General features: G+C 42.8%; 1 long non-coding RNA gene across 1 annotated transcript in view; it reads right to left on the bottom strand.

Moving 5' to 3' along the window:
• Positions 1-5,495, bottom strand: part of LOC138911422 (uncharacterized) — a 40,223-nt gene extending 34,728 nt beyond the window's left edge. The window contains exons 1-3 of the long non-coding RNA XR_011417052.1: positions 2,570-5,495; positions 1,988-2,363; positions 1,867-1,931 (exon numbers count right to left, since the gene is read on the bottom strand). This is a non-coding gene — a long non-coding RNA (uncharacterized lncRNA). The remainder of the gene's footprint in view (positions 1-1,866; positions 1,932-1,987; positions 2,364-2,569) is intronic.
• Positions 5,496-16,087: the final 10,592 nt, after the last annotated feature.

The raw sequence follows: 16,087 nt of genomic DNA, 5'->3' as shown, positions 1-16,087 counted from the left end.
ATGGGAAGTGGTTAATATGCCACATGAGTGGCGGCACGCTGTTTGCTTGGGCAACATTTTGAAGCCTGCTTGAATCGTCTAAAAAACTTTGCAAGCAATTCGAAGGGTATTAAAAGTAGTTAAATGGCTGATTATAAACGCTGTGAAGAGAACTGGCAAAAACTTGGCTGCCAAAAACTTGGATGGCTACGTATCTATAAGATACTTTCAGCAGGCATACTTAAAGCTACTTTACTGGCTTGGAACATGTGTGTGTGCAAATAACACTCACTGGCTGCCAGGACTGTAAGTACATAAGTACATAGTGGCATGCCGCTGTGTGAACGTGTGTAGGTGTGTGTGTGTGTGTGTGTGTGTGTGTGTGTGTGTGTGTGTGTGTGTTAAGCAAAGTTGTAATTGAATTGCAGCGAACGTGCGCAAATTGCTTGAAATGATTAAGAGCTTACGGCGCTGTATTAGTTCCAAGGACTAAAACGACTTAGAGCAGGCAATTAAAAGCAACGTTCCACGCGCCAATCGACCAGGCCAAAAGGCAGTTAGTTCTAGAGACACAAAGCCAAATCTTTGATTACATTGATAGCCGCAGCTAAGATAAAGAAAATGAGACAGCAGCTGCGGGCGCCGCACAAAAGTATGCTATAGTTTTCGAGTGGGTGTGGGTGTTTGGCTGTGTATGTATTTTTTTTTTTTTTTTTTTTGTGTGTTAACTGCAGTTGCAGCAGCGCTCGCTGAATGTGCCCCCAAGCAGTCATAATGGCAACACTAACAACAACAACAACAACAACGACAACCGCTGAAACGCGTTTATTAAAGCGCTGCAGGTAAAAAAAACAGCTCGTAAAACGCGCAAAACATAAAAGTAAATTTACGACCACACTGTGTGCTTGGGTGTGGGTGTGTGTGTATGTGTGTGTGTGTTTGAGTGTGGCAACAAACTCATTTTGAAGTTGTTGACACCGCATAGGTAGCCAAGCACTTGTCACTTTTGTACCCAGCACCACAGAAGCTGCACACAAAGCACCACCCGACAAGTTGGACCTGCCCGAAGTCTTTGCAAATTGCGGTCAAGTGCACTTTTCAATGCCTTTGAAACTTGCGCCACATTGCGCTGCTGTAGGGCAACGCTGAATGGCAACCAAATAGGCAGTTGTCTGGCAGCACGCAGGACTTCAGCCCGCCACTTAAGTGCAAGCAAAAGATAGCAATCAAACATAGCAGCCGCACTAATTGCAGCGACAAAATATGCGTTAATTAAGAAACATATTTATATAGTCAGGCTATTAAAATCAGAATACCCTGGAAAGTGTCAGATGCCAAGGTATGCGAATTGGCTGTTACTGAACCATGCTCAATTCTAGGTTTTGCAAATAAACTGGTACTGGGAAAGAGCCCAATCCCAAGGTATGCGAATGGACTGATAGTGAAAAGCGTGCAATTTCGGGGTATTCGAATATACTGGGCAAGCGCTCAATTCTAGGAAATTCTTGTAACCTGACCAACAGGCTTGCAACAAAATATTTAACAATTTATAGCTCGGGCATTTTTGGTAAAAGTTCTCAACAATTTTTGTGTAGTATTGTATGCTGCCCGAATGTGTAAGCTGTTAGTGTTGTTAAAGTAGAACTTATCAAATTCTATGCGATTTAAATAGTATCTTACATATACAACTCTTAATTTATAGCATTTTGAAATTTGTTTAAAGTACTAAAATAATGCTGTTATGTATTCATTTGCATAATTTGTGCCGCTCTTAACACCTAAAAGTCATTTGTCACAGTTTTAGTAAATGCAAATGAATATGACTCTGATATATGCAAGAAATTGCAATTGTTTTTACATAGTAGAGTAGATTGTACATGAACTTACCTGTTTTAGTTTTAATCAAGTAGCAAGCCCCATTAAATTATTCATTCAAGAGATTTTAGCTGTAGCTATAATAATAATAATATGAACTAAATAGAGAATGTCCCGTATAACATGTCGTTACCTGCTTAGAGTCTAATCAAATACCAGAATGCGTCAAATCTTATCATCCACCTTTCAGTTTGCACGTGCGTGTTTTTTAAGTTCGTGTGTCCATGTGCAGCGCTGCTTCTGCTTCTCGTGGCACGCTGACAACTTGAGTAAAATGGCAAAAAGGACACGTACGTAATGAACACCAACACGTACGCAGCAGCGACAACGTTTGGGGCTTAAAGTTTCAGCTGCCCAACTTGCACATGCTCCAATCCCTTCGGCTAAGCAGCACCAACAAAAGCACGGAGAAAAAACTAAAACTTGCTGCAAACTTTGCAGCATCAATTGTTTCTTCCTATCTTTTTTGTGTTGCTTGCTACAGTGGTCGCTCGGAAATAGTCCTTTTCCTGGAATTGAAATCCGTTAATAATTTTCTGTACACAATATTTAGTTTGGCCTGCTACTAACATAGATAAATTATAGCAATTTTCGTGCTGTGCTGTGCGTTTATCACAAATCCGTCAATCAGTCAGTCTGTACAGCTTTACAGCACGCAATCCTAAATGTTTACTTTAAAATAATGAATCTAATACAAACAGAACTTTTAACAAACCTCTTTGAAACGGGAATGTTGCATTTATCGAGCGACAACTGTAGCTGTTGCCAGTCAGGCAGCTCCTGCTGCTGCTCGAAGGGCGTTGGGGCACGTTGGTGTTGTCGAAGTGGGTTGTGCAGCCGGCGTGACGCACAGCGGAAGTTGCTGTCGACTGTTGCATTTTTGGATCTGGGCAGCAAGTTTTTGCGACTTGCTGTTGTTGTTGTTGCTGATGTTTTTGTTGCTGCTACAAGTGCAGTTTGCTTAATTTTTATGCAACATGCATATGTATGTGTGTGCGTGTGTGTGTGTGTGTGTGCGCTTGTTGGTTTTACATATTTACTTGGCAAACACTTGCGTAAACGCGGCATTTGCTATCGCTCGCTGGCAGCTAGGCAACTACCGTGCCTCCCGTCCGCCCCCCTTCCCCCCTCTCACCTTACGCACAAGTTTGGCGCACTTGGCCCAAAAGTTTTTCGCCTAGCTGCGGCCTTGGCTAAGTTCAGCTACTGACATTGTGACTTCCGTGCCCAGCACGAAACGCAGCAGCGGCCCCTCTAGCCACGCCTCTACCCCCGCCTCCCGCGAATTGTACCGTCGCACTCAGAGACCCTGGGCTCCTTCAAGTCGCGATAAATGAACATGAAATTGAAATTTAATGTAGCGCAGCCGCATTCTGCACTATGATTTGCACATGGAGTGCTGCAAGAAGGTGGCGGGGGTGCGGGCGCGGGCGGAATGGCTGCGGGCGGTGAGGCAAGCAATACAAATTGTGCCACAATGCACTTTGGTGCCGCGGGCTCGCGGCAACTTACAAAAGCCGCAGATTGCAAGGATCCAACGAGCAGCAATTTGCGCGTCCAACCTGGCCAGAGGCTTACACATTTTCCATTGGCCAACTCTCCTTGCATGGTTTCTGAATTCCCAATGTAATTGTTGCACAAATTAATTAAATTCAAGTTGCTATTAAATGTTTTCGTTGTTTTTTCACTCGCGTTTCGTTTTAATTCACCACTTGTATTATCACTAGTGTGACCAGTTAACGCGATCATTTAAATACCTCCATCAAATACTTAAAATACCAAAGAAGCTTCTGCTCGCTTTACAGAGCTGTTAACTTTAAAGAGCAAGTGCAGTCTAGCAAAATGCATTAGCTGTTAGTCAATTTTTTTACATCTGGCTGTTAACCACATTTAGCGTCTAGAGTTGATCTATTTGTACTGTTAACAGTAAAAGCTACCATTAGACGACTGCTTTAGCGCTGTAATCAGATTGTGCCCAGTTAGCAGCTGTTAAGTATGGAATTGATTAAATTAAAGCTCGCAAACCTAGCAAATTGACGTACATACTTAATTAAAATTATATATATTAATAAAATGTCACACAAAATATGAAATCGCAGCCAAGCTCCAAACAGTTGTTTACTTGACATTTTCGTCAAATGTTTGTCATCTTTTTTTTGATGTTTTCCTCTTCCTAATTGCGTTCAGTTTCATTTTTCGAGCGTGTTTTATCTGTCGCTGACTTTTCAGATTTGCAGATACCATGTTGCATGTTCTGGCAACATTTGCGGCAACTCCACGCCCTTTTCGCGCGCCATGCCCACCAAAAAGTGTTCTTTGCCTTTCACTTTGGCGTTCTGCTTCGTTTGCCTTCGCCCTGTGTTTGCGTGTTTGTTACACTTTCTTCTTTTGTACGCTTCGCCCTGAAAAATCTACACGCGCTGCCTATGCGTGTGTGTGTGTGTGTGCGTATGAGTGTGTGTGGTGTTTACCTTTGAAAGTGAAAACACAGCCTCCCTCTGCTCGCGCCTGGCTACGTCATGAAGCGCGCTCTTATACGCGCACGGCGCACTCTTATACGGCACATGACGTATACGCAACGTGTGTTGTAGAGTTGCCAATTACTATTGCATTCGCCGGCTCTCATACGCACACACATACTTATGCACGCACACGTATACACAAACATGCACGCGCCGTTTTTATTCATGAGACTTTACTTTTTTTTAATTCTTTTTAATTTTTTCGCTATTCTGTAACAAGTTGCCTTTATTAAAAACTCCTTTCCATTTGTCCTGGCCGCGTTCATTTATTCTTTTTCTGCCCGTTGCCCTCAGCTGTGCAGTGAAAGCAAATGAAATAAAATTTGAGTTAACCAACAAAAAAGACAATTTAGACTGCTCTGGGCGCTAATGCCCGACTCGGAGATACCCAGTAACGGAGCAAGCATCGTCCGCTGTGCTGCTTATGCTGTTATGTTGTTGACCCCTCACTCTGGGATTAATTTGCGTGTTCCTAGTCCAAACTTTCTGAATTCTTGAGGGCTTAAATATGCCAGACAAAAGTTTGTACATACCAAAGCTCAGGCTGGGAATACCACGAAGTGAAATATTCTTGATTTTTGATGTTTCAAAAGTGGAAACGTTCATGGGTCTCGACATACAGACAGATGGAGATGCCATCTTCCGACTGTTACATACATGTGCACAATGCAATTATACCCTTTGTTGACCAAATTCAAGCGGGTAAAAATGCGGCACAGCTCGCCTTAAAATGCGGCACACACAATCGTAGCCTTCCTAATGAACCACGAATGTCCTCCGCGCCCCCAACCTGAACACGCCCCCCTCTGTGCCCCAGTTCTGTGCTCGCTTCCGTTCCGCCTGCCACTAGTCGGGAGCGCGTTAATTAGCGGCTATCATATTTCTGGGCGACTGCAGCATGAACGAAAAAACCTGTTGAGGCCAGCGGCTGCCACCTAGTGTGGCAATGGGCGTTGGACTTGGGGCGTGGGGCGTAGGGTGTGGGGCGTGGCCAAGGCTGCACTCGTTTATTGGAATTTATTGCGCGTTGTATGCCGTTTTGGCCGCGGGCCGGGCTGCTGGCAACTGGCAACTGGCGGCGACATGCAATCGAAATGAGCGCACGCCAACTGCGCTGGCATTTCCGGACCCATTCCGGATCCATTCCGGACGTGGCAGGTCACTCGCTGGGCCCGTGGCCCGTTGCGTGCCATTTGGCCAAAAGCTGTCATTTTATTGTTAGCCAAATACAAATCAGAGTGTGCTAATTACAGTCAACAGCAGCTCATTTGTGGGCGTGCCGCGTGGCATGCAAAAGGCACAAAGTTGACACCACGATCTACCCCCCCCCCCCCCGCCCCTTCTCTCTCATCCACCAAACTTCAAATGGGGCGTGTCGCTTTGTTGACGCCTAATTCCTTTTGATTGCAGTGCAAAGTGTGAAATTAAAATTCAGCACATGCTAAATGCTTTGACACTTGTCCGGGTTAGTTAACATCCAGATAAACCGCCGACCCGACCCGTCCCGCGCCGCTCCTCTGCCTTTGACTCGAACTATGTATCTCTATCTTTGACGTCGCATCTGTGTGGCAGGCTGTTTGTCCGGCATTTTGGCCAGCGTTTTGTTAATTTTTGGCACGTTTCGAGTTGGCGTCGCTTTGTGCCTCCACATTGCATTTATCTCTTCATTTTTGGCAACACGTTTTAGCATGTGCCAAACGACAACCAGACAAACAGTGCGACAGACGTGAGATACGAACTGACTAACGGTCACATGGCTTGCCAAAGCAAAGGCTTTGGCTACACTCAAATAAATTAAATAAAACTACAAGAAGTTATAAGAAACAGCATAAGTGCCGCAGTTGGTACTTGTACTTGTGAGAATCGCAAAGAAAGGCGATTAACGTTTTAACGGAAAACGGGCGTCTTGAAAAGCATTTTTAAAGCTGTCCCCTGGACGAATAGCCAGGGAATGAGAAAAGGATAGAAGAAAACTAAGCAAGAGCCAAAGAACCAGACACTGAAAATCAAACAGAGTTTCGTATGCCTCTGGGAAATCAGTTTTTTAACTTAATATTAACATATACTCAAAACAAGAACCCATAAGCCCTACTAAACATCATGAAAATCACAAAGAGAGGCCTTAATTGCGCTTTAAAATTATAGAGAGAGACGGGGAGACTTCAAAACTTTTTAAATTCAACTTAAATACTCGCTCACCGCTGACAACATGAAAATCGCATAGAGAGGCATCAATTATATATGTAGTTCGTAGAAATTTATATTTATTTTACGTGCATGCCTTTCTGGGCGTAAAAAGACCATTAAGAGGCATTTGATATAATGAATCGCTAAAAATTTTCCATTAAATTAAATGCAAAGTGTTTGCTTTAATTTTAATGCGGGTTCAGTAAACCGCAATTGCTGCACACTGGCGAACGCTTGTCATCAATTAAACAGCAGCAGCAGGCAACACACAATTTTTACAAGCCCACTTACAATGCTCTCAGCACAGCAATTACACATGCACAGCAAGAGGGGGAGTGGGGTGGGACGAGAGACTCGCCTACAGGTACAAAACGTGTTCGCATGTTGCAAAGCTGTCGAAAAGGACCAAAATGTCAACTGAAACTGTGGCAAACTGTGGCACTGGGTGGAACTGCTTCCTATCCTGTATCCCGTCCTGGCCCAATATATCAAATGTCAGTTGAGCTTTGGCAGCATTTGAAATGTCCACGTGCCCCGTTTGTGTCCAGACGCTGCTCACGGATGCATGCGGCCCGCCAGGACACATAAATTTTATCTGCAAGCGGCCCGAGTCAGGGCCGTGTGATTGTGATGAATGCTAGCCGAGCAAAATGGACACAAACTGAATGTGAATGTGAAAGGGAAGGCGAGCGAGCAAGAGAGAGCAAGAGAGAGGTAGATAGACACGCATGAGTGTGTTAGGCAAACAAATAGACGCAAAATCCCAAATTAATTTGCAGCGTCTGACCAATCGGCCAGGTCAGTTGAAGAGAGTGCGCCCAGACTGTGGCCAAGCAGCGGTAAGCGCGAGTGTTGGTAAATGTGTTGTTGCCAAGTGTTGGATTTCTTGCACAATCAGCAGGCCCAACTAATGGCATGGCATATATCAGCAGCCGGCGTCTGGGTTCGGGCCAGGCCAAAATACCTTCATTATTAAAGAGAGCGTGTTGGGAGGAATAGAAGGCGGGGGCTGAAATTGTAACGAAATCATTTGATGTTTTTTATGCCAAAGCATTTAATATCAATTTTCAGCTTAAACATGCAACAGACGCCGCCGTAACATGAACCGGAAAGGCCTCTGCGCTTTGGACGTTGCCTGGTTGTGGCTTGCCACGCCGCTTGCCATGTTTCGTGCCACATGTTTGCATGGCATATTTATACCCTGTACTAACTAGAAATGTGTACAATTGGAGGGTGGGCTTATTTTATGCAACATGTATGTAACGTGGCAGTGGGCAGCAACTGCTTAACCTTACTTTATTTATTTGCCTGATCAAAGCGATTCGATAAGAACTAGAGAGAGTCATTTTTTCAATATATTAAATCATTTTCATCAATATCAATAAATATCTATTTTTAAACAAGGCTTTCTGTACTCGAGACTTATCTGAGCGAAAGACACCAAATTTTGTACGAAGATACCCGTATAGAATGCACGGATCGAATAGTTTGCTGTTTGGATAACTTTTCCGTTTACCATCAAAACCTTAAGATATATATCGCATTTGCAAACATTTGGATGAGATATTCTGGGTTGCAGATCAAACGAAAGGAAAAAAGTAAAAGCAGACATATTTTAGGGTATTTAATAGTCGTGCAATCCCGCCTGAAGCACTGCTACTTGTTAGAATTAGAGTCTTGCTTGCGGATTACATAAGCAGTCAGGGGGGGGAGGACGACGAAGTGCGGCAACTAAGCCTCAAGAGCTGGCGTGTCCGCGCTAATCGCTGGCTTTATGGTCGCACGTATACATATTTATATGTATATATACTTATATATATATATATATAGTTGCATTTAACAGTTACAGTTAATGTGGCCAACTGTGGTGGCGACTCCTGACGCGCTGTGCTAAATATTCGCATTTCGTGTGGCTAATCGTAGCTGTTGCTGCCGCTGGAAACAATGTCTGCTCCAATTGTTGCCGGCGCCGATTTGCATTTTTGGCTTTTTGTATAAATTTAAACATGCCGCCACGCCCCTGTATATTGGGGGCCATGCATGCATGCCGCACGCCGCATGCCGCATGCCGCATGCCACATGCACCGATAATAGCTCACTTTGCATACAAATTGCAGATGGCCAAAACTGAAATGCAAAAACTGTGCCACGCCCCCGTGTCAAAGTTGGCAATAAATTTGTTATAGACGCCAGCCTCGGCGACAACTATGAGCGTTCTTTCAATAAACTCGCACGTGTGCCTGGGCTCAGCCAGAGAAGTGCCTCCCTTTCCCTTCACTTTCAATGGGTAGCACCTTTACGTAAATTCATTTTACAAGGCAATAAATAACAGACTGGCCTGGCCCACGCCCAGACCATGATTAACATGCGGCCGTAGCTTGAAAGGATTGTCTACGGTTAAAGCGCTTTTAACTTAAGCAAGGGCCGTGTGGTAGGGGGCGAAGGCGGCTCCAGGGCGGTGTCTGCATATAAAGCCGCATTTATGCGAGCCTTCACATTGATTTTATTAAGCAGGGCGCCGCCGGCGTACTACGCACTCAAGAAGCGCGCGCTGCCACAAATGGGAATTTCAATTTAACGCCCCGCACCAGGTCCAGCCCCAAGGGGAGGCAGAGGATAGCCTATGATAAATTGTGTGCGAAAGAGCCAGAGCCGGGGCGTCGATACAAAGAGTTATGAACACGACTTGACCTCAATGGGCATTTAAATATAAATCAAATGCTCGAAATAAAGCACAGGACATTGTTGGCATGTTGTGTAAACGACGGCGACTCCTGGCCCAAGGTCAATGCGAGTTGAGATTTCTGAAGGGCCAATTTTGTTCCTGTTGCGCCACACACAACCGCCAGCCAACAGTTCATATCGAACTGTCTGTCTGATTTTATTAACATAAGCGCTTGGGTAAGAGAAAGCTGCTCGGATTTGATGAATTGATGGGAGCAGCGGCAGCAGCAGCAGCAGCAGCAGCAGCAGCAAGCAAAACAAATACGTATCCAAAATCTCCGCATACGAAACCAAATATTCGAATAAATAGCAAATGCGATTTCTTTGTTTTTGTGCAGGACGCAGGAGGCAGCCGTTCGCCTGATAAATGGGTTTCACGTGGCGCATGATAAATGTTAATTCGCCATCAAAGCCAACCGGCTGCCGACTCAGTTAAACATCTTCGACAGCCCTAACGCCGAATTCATGATATCAGCCGTACAGTAGCCATGCCCACATATGTTGCCGCCCTATCGATATATGTTAGCTTATCGCAGCCATTCCTTGCACAGCCGTCACAAGCAATCAATGAAGTTGCTTAATGCAGGCCCAGCGTAATTGCAACTCAGTCAACAATGCTGCAGCCAGCTGGCAATGAGCAATCGAAATTGCATGTAACGAGTAACAACAGCTGTAACTGCATTTAGCCTTTTACTATTGTAGAACAGCTCGTCATAAGAGAAGATTGATGTGCCAGCAGCAAGAAGACATAGTAACGAGTAGCCCACACACTATAAGGTGTTCAGTCATTTGTATAAAAAGACGAGTAACGTGTACAAGTACAACATGACATTTGCATGTGCATAAGTGAGAAGATGAAAGCAACGAGAACCGAGTAACACGTGCAAATCTAAATAAATATTTGCTATTTGTTGAAGAATTCCATTTATCGATTCTCGTTTACATAACAGGAAGGAAGCTATAAGACACAGCGAGAAGATACAAGTAACGAGAGACAACATCTAAACAAACATTCACTCGCTGTTTAAGAATTACATTTAGGTACAAGTAACGAGCTCCGAGTAATAAAACGTTACCAGCCGTCGCCGTCTTCAACAAAAAAGCAAGCGCTCGAGAGTCTGTAGTCTGTGGTCCTATAGCTCACATTTAAACTAAAAACAAGTAGCTACACTTAGCTGATAAATGAATTAAGCAGCGTGTGCGCAACAACTACAGCTGCAGCTAGAGAGAATAATGATTAGCAAAAAACAAACCGTTTTAATGAGCAGTAACTAAATTTCTGGTACCCTTAATAAGAACAACCCCACAGCTTTTTATGCTCATATCGCATTATGCATAAATCAGCAGACTTAATTGATTTCTCGATCACGTAGCGTGTGCATCGCTGGTTCGATAAGTGCACACTCGTACAAACAATATGTCAAAATCCATTTAATGCTCGCAACTGTAAGCAGCTTTTAGTTAGAAGTTTAATTTTCTCTTACTTTGATTTACGCAAACTAAAAGGCACTTCATATTGTGCCTGCCCTCCAACCACTCTCGAGAGGGACAGAATCTGCAGTAAGTTACATGGGCGGAATGCACGCTTATACAAACACACACACACACACACTTACACACATACAGACGTACAGAAGGCAACTGTTGGCTTCTTATCCATCGCACTCGTATTTACACAGGTTTCATTGAGTTACCGTTAAGTTAAGAGCTACTCGTTACTCGCTACTCGCTACTTTGTGCGTTGTTCGCAGGCGAGCTGAGAAAACATTTCGAGCACGAGCTGTGTGTGTATTGCCAGTTGTGTCAGCTGCTCGAGATTTGGTTTTCTTTTTTGGATGCAACTTTTGGGTGCTTGGCCCGAATGATAAAGCGTTGATTGTTAGCACAAGGACTGGCGCACCCTACACCAGCTCAGCCCGTCCTCGATCCCTCTCTTTCGAAGCAGCTTAAAATTCAATTGCAGCTAAACTCGATGCCGAAAATCAACTTGCATGTGTCTCACTGCCCCAAAGTGCTGGAGCGTGCACATAGCCCACTTGATGCCATTGAAAAGGTCACTCAGTCAGTCGGTCGACCAGTCAATCTGTCGGTCAGTCAGGCGAGCTGCTGCTACTAGTTGACAGCCCCCTGAAGGATGGCTGGCAAATTGCACAGCTGTGGCCACGACTTGAGCTGACCATTTTATTTATTAAAATATTTATTTAAATGCATGCAGATGCTGTCGCAAATGTTTTCATGACGCTGCCAGCAATGAAAACAAAAGCTGGCAAATGGAAATAATAAAAACTAAAAAGTTCTTTTTATTGTTGTTGTTGTTGTTGTTGTTGATGATGATGTTGTTGTTGCGCGGTCTGCATATAAAAATGTCAGACACGTTGCAGAAACTAAAACAAAACACAAACACAACAGCAGACAAATGGCCAGGCTAAGTCCAAATGAACACAAAAAACGGCAGCTGAAGTGACACTCCCACACACACACACAACAACACACAACCACACACACGCACACACTCACACACACACACACACACACACAGACACACCCACTCATACATGTACGACCATAAAAAGTCACTCAAGTGGTATTAAACGTACCGCCAAGTGCACCGGTCGAGCGCCCCAGCAAGACGCAACAGAACGGAAACGCACACCGAATGGCGCTCTAGAGATGGCCAACACACACACACTGCCACACACACCCACACACACCCACCTACACACACAGAAAAGGTTAAGACTGCCTACACTTGTGGCTGGCTGACCGGGCATTCATATGTGTATTGGGTCGCATTCCAACATTCTAACTTACTGACTCACTGGGCAGCGGCAACAATAATAGAAAATAACCCAAGAATCGAAAAGGAATAAGAAAATCAAAAGCAAGAGTTGTTCTAAAAATAAGCTCCAATCTAAATACCCTAACAGTCATATTGAAATAGCATAGCATTAGCTTATTCCGAATGAAAATGCGCCCAGTACGGAAAGAGCTTTTAAGTAAATTTAGTAAATTAAATTAAATTAAATAAAAGTTCAATTTCGAAATTTTTGAATAATTATATTACTATCTTGAACACAATTTAAGAGACTTTATAGAAGATTTCAAATATTCTTCCAATAGAAAAAAAAAACCAAAAAATTAAAAATAATTGTTAAGTGACAAAATGTTGCATGTTGCGCGACAAAAGTTGGCTAACCGTTTGGAATGACTACAAAAGTGGAAGAAAATCCTGGCCGTTTCGCACGGTTCGGAATTGACTTTTTCTTTTTGCGCTGGCGCGTAATTTTTGATTGAAACTGAGTGGCTTTACCTTTTCTTTTTGCTAGAATGTGTGTATGTGTGTGTGTGTGTGTGCGTGTGTGTGTGCGTGTGTGCGTGCTGCTGCTGACCCAAGCTTGTTTATTTGGAGTGTTCGTCTGTCAAAGGCATTAAGAATTTTTTACACTTAACTGCCAGAAAAAAAGAAAAAGAAAGCCCAAAAAGGTGCCCAGCTGTTGCTTCTGACCGTGCTCCACAATCGGACCAGGCGCGCGGTCGGACATAATTTTATTGTGCAGCAAATGGAAAATGCAAAAAATAAAGAAATATATATATATATATATGTATATATATATATATTAACTGGCCGCCAAAAGTAATAAGCGAAAAGGGTTTATATATATTATGGGGCAACGCAGCTGGGGCAAGGACAGCGCTTAAAGGAATTAAAACCGTAGCGAAAGCGAAACCAAAAGCTGTGCAACAGTTGAAGTCAACCAATTGGAAGGAGGGAGAAGCTGTGCGCGCTTAGACAAAAATGAATTTAACAGATTTTTTTAAGCCAGTTCTCCTTTAATTGTGGCACTCGCAGTGTGGCAAGCGGCACAAAGTTCAGCTTCTGTTGAACAACAAACTAATCAGAAATGACGGCGCGCACTTTAACAATTTCGCTTGGGGAAATTCAGTTTGTGGCAGCAGCAGCAGGGGGCATGCAGCATAAACTTTTACCAGCTCATAAAACGCTCAGAAACAAGCGCACAAAAATCGAACGCACATCAAAATTGCACTTGTGTGAGTGGGGTCAAGGGGTCTGGCCACTGCTTTGGGGCATGGACTGTGCATGGATTGATTTCGTGCGGTGTGTGTGTGTGTGTGTGTGTGTGAGTGAGTGAGTGTGCGTGTGTTTGTGACCTTTGCAAGTGCAAGGGCCAAGCGTTTTGTGCAAACAAATGAAAATCGAAACGCAAAAGCGATGAAAATCCAAAGTTACGGCACTTTGACGGCGGCTGTAAAAAGATTAAACTTGCCAGTGCTTAGAAGGCAGCCGACAACAGCCCGGAGGGGCAACGGGGACAGCCCCCCGCCCCCTATCAGGTTACATCCCGCCACGCACTGACAGTTTAAGTTTTTGTAGCATACATTTGAGCGCGCAATGTTTTATAATTTTTTATCACTTTACCAAATTGCGCGGCCATAAAACAGAAGCAACTGTAGCCGTGTTGCTGTTGTTGTTGTTGTTGCGGAACGTGTTCCAATTAAACGTAACGCACCACGCCCGCCACCCACTGTATACGCCCCTGTGACATGCAGTAGTTAATTTAAATGAAATTCGCAACATCGCACGTGATGCATGCAAATATGGCAAATAAAAATTACAAGTCATAAAAAAATCGAATCGTGTGGAGTTGGCGTTGACGTTTTTGCTGCCGGAGTCGCTGCTGGAGTTCAAGCCAGAAAAAAATGGCATATGGAAATGTTGCAGACGGACCTAAGCGACTACATAATACCCTTTCTAAGGAAAAGGAATTTGCCACGTTCCCAACGGGTTTAGGTAAAATATGAATTGAACTTAAGAGGAACCTAACATTTGCATTTGAGTGGGCGAGGACACAGGTGGATGTGGTTAGCATATATTCACAGGTAAAATATTTTTTGAGAACAGCTCATCATATGCATTTAAAGGGGCGCGGCAAGAGTTGGGTGTAGCCAGCATATATTTGAGTCGATCTTAAGATAAGGACTTTGATTAGATTTAGCCCTTAGCTCATCAAAACCAATATACTCCCTTCATTTTGAGGGCAAGTATTGAAAAAATCTGCTGTTATTTGGCAGCTGCCACGCCCATAGCACGCATGTGCAGCCAATAAAAAAAGAAAGGCAGCAAACGCAGCGGCACTTTGGCAAATTGTTCGCTTTAATTTTGCAACAACATTTTTGCACTTTATAGTTGACGTTATAATGTGCCAGCTTGAATTTAAGTGTTGCATTTTATGTGAACCGATGAACCATACCGCCAACTACCCTGCAGCCCACCCACATACCCAACCGCATCCTCAACCCCAACCTCAACCCCAGCTCAGCAGCCCTTGCTGTGCTAATTGAAAGGCGTCGCCGCTGCGTGACATGCAAAATGTTCGCATTTGATTCAATTAGCTAAGCAAATGCATACCGCCAGCCGCAATAAGGGGGAATATGGCGGGGGGAGACGCTGGGCGTGGCAGTAATTTGTCCTGTAATTTGTAGGCTTTCACTTTCACCAATCAAAGGTTAATTGCGACTGCTGCAAATCAACGAATTTTATTATGTAATCAGGCGTTGTGGGGATATACTCGTGAGAGCAAGTCATAAACTTCTACGGCAAACGCAACACTCAAGCAGCACACAGATACACAATCAAACAACACAAACTCACATTCACACACACACACACCACTTCACACTCACTCACATGCATTTTAATCACATAAAACTCACTTACAGTCGCAACATTTTGTGTTCATTGTACTCGCCAGTGTGTGTGTGAGAGTGTATGTGTGTCTTTGTGAGGGGGGCGGGGGAGCCTGTCGTTATGTCTACGATGAGAGAGAGTATTCTATCTGGGCACTAAAGGAGCTTAAAACTATTTAAAACTTCAACATTTTTGAATAATAATAGTTAGCTAATTGCTGAAAACGTAAGAGATTCAAATTGTAATATATCAATAATAATAGTAATAATAATAATAATGATAATAATAATAATAATAATAATAATAATAATAATAATTATAATAATAATAATTATTATTATAATAATAATAATAATAATAATAAAATGAATAAAAAATAAAACTTACTTACCGTGCAGTAGTTAACCTTTAAACCATTAAATATTGCCTGAAATATGAAGATTAGTAAGTGTTAAGCAATATAATATAATATTTTTGTCCGGAATTTTATAAATATATATATATATATATATATATATATATATATATATATATATATATATATATATATATATATATATACATATACTATCATAACGTCATAATATATATGCATACTATTTTATATATTTTATACAAAAAAAATATACATATATTTTTAAAATATTTTTTTGAAATTTCGTTCAATATTCTGTTTATCATTTTGTTTATCATAAGGCAACTTTTTTTTAAGTTTAATTATTTTCATTTCGTTAGTAAAATGAGGAAAAGCCCAAATTCATTTGGCTAAATTGACTGTAAAAAGGTTCTAGGATTGCATGAAAGTGTATACAGGCTTCGTTTTGCTTTATAAATTGGAACATTGAGTCGTTTTTGTTAGTTTTTCTAGTGCTGAGTGGTGCTACATGGCGTATGCGCAACATTTGCTGGCAAACAAATTTATGCGATTACACATAAATCTGCAGCTGCTTTCAGTGCTTGTTGCTTGTTGCCTGTTTGCTGTTGGCTCTTGTTGTGTGCACACACACACACACACACATACCCACGCACACACACACGCAGACACACTCGTGCTGTAAACCATATAGTTTATGTAGCTGGAACCAAAAAAAAC

This window comes from Drosophila virilis, chromosome 5, assembly GCF_030788295.1.
Source record: "Drosophila virilis strain 15010-1051.87 chromosome 5, Dvir_AGI_RSII-ME, whole genome shotgun sequence".
NCBI classification, from domain to species: Eukaryota; Metazoa; Arthropoda; class Insecta; order Diptera; family Drosophilidae; genus Drosophila; species Drosophila virilis.
The sequence above is the reverse complement of the archived record's forward strand: the minus strand, read 5'-3'. Positions and strand labels throughout refer to the sequence as shown.